Source organism: Pan troglodytes, chromosome 16 (assembly GCF_028858775.2).
Source record: "Pan troglodytes isolate AG18354 chromosome 16, NHGRI_mPanTro3-v2.0_pri, whole genome shotgun sequence".
In the NCBI taxonomy this organism is placed as follows: Eukaryota; Metazoa; Chordata; class Mammalia; order Primates; family Hominidae; genus Pan; species Pan troglodytes.
In genome coordinates, this window is record NC_072414.2 from 42,813,841 (window position 1) to 42,819,067 (window position 5,227).

Consider the following 5,227-nt stretch of genomic DNA (forward strand, 5'->3'; position numbering starts at 1 on the left):
ACTTGGTTTGCTTCCACCTTTTGGCTATTGTGAATAATGCTGCTATAAACATTGATGTGCAAATATCTGTTTGTGTCCCTGCTTTTAATTCTTTTTTAATTTTTTAGTCAATAACCATTTTGCCAAACTTGCCAACAGTTCTTTTGGGTAAATACTCAGAAGTGGAATTACTAGGTTATATGGTAATTCTATGTTTAATTTTTTTAGTAACCACCATATGGTTTTCCTGTGTCCACATTTTAAACACTTTCTGTTTCTTGTTAAAACTTTAAAAATACATCATTCAGAATACTAAAATTATTTTTATTTTTATTTTTTGGATTTTGTCCAATAACTAACAAATGTCCACTGAGTAGCTCATGGATTTGGTATATAATATAAAAGATTATGAGTTCTCTGGAAGTAGCTTTCTCATAGTCTGGCCTTTAAGGAGCTCTCAAACTAGACTAGAACATGAAAGTAAATTCCTCTAATAAAGGAATAAAGATAAGAGAGTAGTTCTGAAATGGTGACCCTCAGACCATGAGTAATCAAATACACCTTCAGGTGGTCTGGGAGCTGTCAGAAAAATCAACAGTTCACAGCCAAGCACAGTGGGCTCACACCTGTAATCCCAGCACTTTGAGAGGCCGAGGCTGGTGGATCACTTGAGGTCAGGAGTTTGAGACCAGCCTGGCCAACATGGTGAAACACCATCTCTACTAAAAACACAGAAATTAGCCAGGCGTGGTTGCACACGCCTGTAATCCCAGCTACTTGGGAGGCTGAGACAGGAGAATCGCTCGAACCTGGGAGGCGGAGCTTGCAGTGAGCCGGGATCATGCCATTGCACTCCGGCCAGGGCAAGAGTGAGACTCCGTCTCAAAAACAAACAAACAAACAAAAAAACAAAACAAAAATCAACAGTTCACTATTATGCCAGTGTCTATCCTTTGTCGATGGTACAACTTTGAGAGACAGTCCCAGTGGCATGACCCTGCCCACTTGCGAATTTAGAGAGAAGGACCCATAAAATGCTGCATACTTATGCTTGCCAACACCCATAACTCTAGGGTCCAGAATAACTTTTTTTTTTTTTTAGACAGGGACTTGCTCTGTCTCCCAGGCTGGAGTGCAATGGCGCAATCTCAGCTCACTGCAACCTCCGCCTCCCGAGTTCAAGCGGCTCTCCTGCCTCAGCCTCTTGAGTAGCTGGGATTACAGGCATCTGCCACCATGCCCAGCTAATTTTGTATTTTTAGTAGAGATGGGGTTTTGCCATGTTGGCCAGGCTGGTCTTGAACTGTTGACCTCAGGTGATCCACCCGCCTCGGCCTCCAAAGTGCTAGGACTACAGGTGTGAGCCACCACGCCTGGCCAGAACAATTTTTGCAATATATTCCAAGGTATCAATAAAATTAATCACTGACAATGCAGAATGTTACATTTGCTAAGCACTACATAGTTTATTTTCAGAGACCACATGTTTTACTTTTTTCTGTATCTCCATTGATAACAGAGGTTGATTCTAAGTTTCTGATGTCCAATATGGCCTATTTTGGCTATTCAGGGCCAGGTCATAACTATGGCTATTCTGCTAGCTATTGTGTCCACCAGCATGACAGGAGAGGCCACTGTCAAAGAAAACAGTGAAAAGAAGTTCAAACAATTTAGTGTTAGAATCAAGTGTGCCTTAACAAAAGCTGTGTGAGTTGGATCACCGGTAGCAGTGATCTTCCTTCCTTCTTTCCTTTCTTTCTCTCTTGTCCTTAGATCTGTTTTTTTGTGTTGCTTTTTTTGTTTTGATTTTTGCTGTTCCAGATTTGTTCATTAATTCTGTAATAGCATTGTTTTGGTCCTTTGGCCGGTTATTAAATATAATCTCTCAGTGCCACATCCACCCTTTCCTAATGTTGTTTTATGATGCTGGAGCTGGGACTATGCAAACCACATTTCTGCTTTGCCATTTGCTCTCTGAGGTGTTTCCAATAGGGAATATCAGAGAGAGAGAGTGAAAGGCTGGAGGAGGGAGGATGGACTTCCTTCTTTCCTGTTGGATTCCTCCTCTTTATAGCAGTACCCCAGCCTCATTTTTAACTCTGGCTGAGTAAGTTTGATCCAGTAGCAGCAGAGCAGCTATACAGTCCAGGTTACAGTCACAGTTTGCTTAATACTTGCAGAACTAACCTCATCACACCCCCTCAAATACCTAATATCAGCTGGTCAGCACCACTTCCTTAGAGATTTCGGTCGTAATTCCATGGAGGCCCTTCTCTGAGCAAAAAGACCATAGCACCAGCTAAGCAGCGCGTTCTTTTCAGAGATCTGGTACTCAGTTTTTTTGGGCTTCTCCTCCAAGCTTCTAAGTTTTAATTATTCTAGCCTTTTCCCTTTATTCCTCAAGCCCCAGGGATAGAAGCTCCTTTTTATAATCTGTCTATAATCTGTATATCTATCTATAATCTTAGTGTTTTATTTTTCCCTTGTCAGTTCTTGATTACCTAGTTAGCAGTTCTTGAACTCTTTCTGTTAAAGTAAGTAGTATGGTTTCTGGCTCCTAATTAATATAGTTTTGTTTCCTAGATTCTGCAATCTCTTATTTTACTTATTTTTATTTTTAATTTTTTTTTGAGACGGAGTTTCGCTCTTGTTGCCCAGGCTGGAGTGCAATGGCGCGATCTCGGTTCACCGCAACCTCTGCCTCCCAGGTTCAAGTGATTCTCCTGCCTCAGCCTCCCTAGTAGCTGGGATTACAGGCATGCGCCACCACGCCCGGCTAATTTTGTGTTTTCAGTAGAGATGGGGTTTCTCCATGTTGGTCAGGCTGGTCACAAACTCCCGACCTCAGGTGATCTGCCCGCCTTGGCCTCCCAAAGTGCTGGGATTACAGGCATGAGCCACCATGCCCGGCCATGCAATCTCTCTTTTACACCTTTTATTATGTTATTTTATCATTTTGTAATAAGTTCTTATTTTATCACAAACATGCTAAAACAAACAGCTCTTACATTTTTCTATTCTCTGTGTTATGTTTAGATAATATTTGGCGTGCCATCCTCCTTTCCTTACTGCTGCTTTCTTTGCTTAGTTTATTTGCATAGTTGCTGTGTTTCTTTTATCTTAATGCTTATGTTTTTCATAAAGCTTCATTTTATATTGTTCATGTGTAACATGGGCAACTCTTTTCTAGACATGTTTTTTTCTGATAAAAACATGTATGAGTAAATCTCTCAGCACTTTCTCTGCCTATTTGATAAGTATTTATGTTTTTCTACAGCTACAGTTTCAGGAAAAGATAACAGGAACAGATTTATTAAGGTGCAGGAAATGAGAAATGAATGCACTATATTTTCTTATCATAGGATCTCAGAAATGGTTACATGATGAAGTATCTCTTTGCTGGGCAATGACCTTTCCTAATTTTAGAAATCTGTCTGCAAATATGAATCATGCTGAACAGAGTATGGTCATGTTTTTATCAAAAGAATGGACAATTAAGGACAACTTGTATTAAGTGTATAACTAAGTAATATTCATTTTAAAAACCTTTTATCTTTCAGATTGCAAAAATCAGGTAATCTGAAGACAGAAAAAAATGTACTGTGTCACCTTACTATCTTTGGTACTGCTAATTGGATCAGGGCTGTGGACATTGGACCGTGGTCAGAGATCTATGATAGTCTTGTGGGCAAGCTCTGCCCTGCAAAGACCCCTCAATATTGCATAGTAAATGCCCCAAATAATCAGGTACTCTTTTTGAAGACATTTCAAGTTGAGACATAAGGGAAATAGTTTGGTAGTAGTAGGAATAGTGGAAGCAGAGTTAAAGAATATCCAAGTCTCTTTAAAAGCAGAGTACCTGAAGAGGGATTGAGAAGTTAATATTACTTTGATGATGACAGTGCAACAAAATGTCTTATACCTTAAGAGATTCTAGTTCTGAAACTATGTGTCAGTCTTCATAATCCATTTTATCTCTCAATAAGCCACCATTAGTTAAGGTAATTGAAAACTTAAAAGATTGTAACTTACAAAGACATTTAACTTGTTTCTGATTTTTCAGTCTTGCATATGAATAACTTCATGTACATAGTTTTAATCTTCTGTTGAATTAGTTCTATAGCATAAACTCCTAGAAGTGGTCTTACGGTTTCAAGAAAAACATTGTGGTTTTTGCCACCTATGTTGCCATATTACTTTCCAAAAGGATTGTAACAATTTATCAGCAGGATTTGAGTATGGATTTCACTGTAATCTCATGTGTTGATTTTTTCCCCTAATTTTAAGAATATATAATTATGCCCTCAAAGCTTTCTTAGTTTACATGTTTTCGATACATATCAAATATTGTTGAGGCCGGGTGCGGTGGCTCACGCCTATAATCTGAGCACTTTGGGAGGCCAAGGCGGGCTGATCACTTGAGGCCAGGAGTTAGAGACCAGCCTGGCCAACATGGTGAAACCCTGTCTCTACTAAAAAAAAATACAAAAATTAGCCAGGTGTGGTGGCACATGCCTGTAATCCTAGCTACTCAGGAGACTGAGGTAGGAGAATCACTTGAACCCGGGAGGTGGAGGTTGCGGCGAGCTGAAATTGCACCATTGCACTCCAGCCTGGGTGACAGAGTGAGACCCTTTCTCAATCAATCAATAAATGAATAAATAAATAAACAAAAAACCATAAATATTGTTGAGAAAATTTTGATGAACTTTATGCAGACCTAAAAGTCCTCACGCCCTACAGACTAGCAGATGCAACTTAAAACATGTAAATTGATGACGTTAGAGTTAGCAATGTGTAAATCTTAGATTGAATTTCTAGTGTTTGTGAACTTGAAAACAAAGGCCCGATTAAACGTAGACCACAATATGAGATTGACAGGCTTCTGCTTGGACTAGACGTGACCTCATCAGTGCTTCAACAAAAGGCCATTATTCATTGCATTAATTTCAATGTGAGGATTAGCTTTTATTCCAAATGATCTCAGAAAGTTTTGATCTTTAGACCAATTTTCTACTTGAATCCAATCTATAAATGCCAAGCTAATGCTTCTACTATGATATAGCTGTCACTTTTGATAGGATGTCTTTAGATTTTATTGTGTCCTAAAGTTACCTGTTCTGAATAAAGAAAAAATTTTCCAATTTTGTTTTGATGGCTCTAATTGCTAAGAACTTCCCAGTATGGAAAGACAAACAGATAGAAAGCCACAGTTAACATCTGTTATTGGATCTACTCTCTGCTTTCT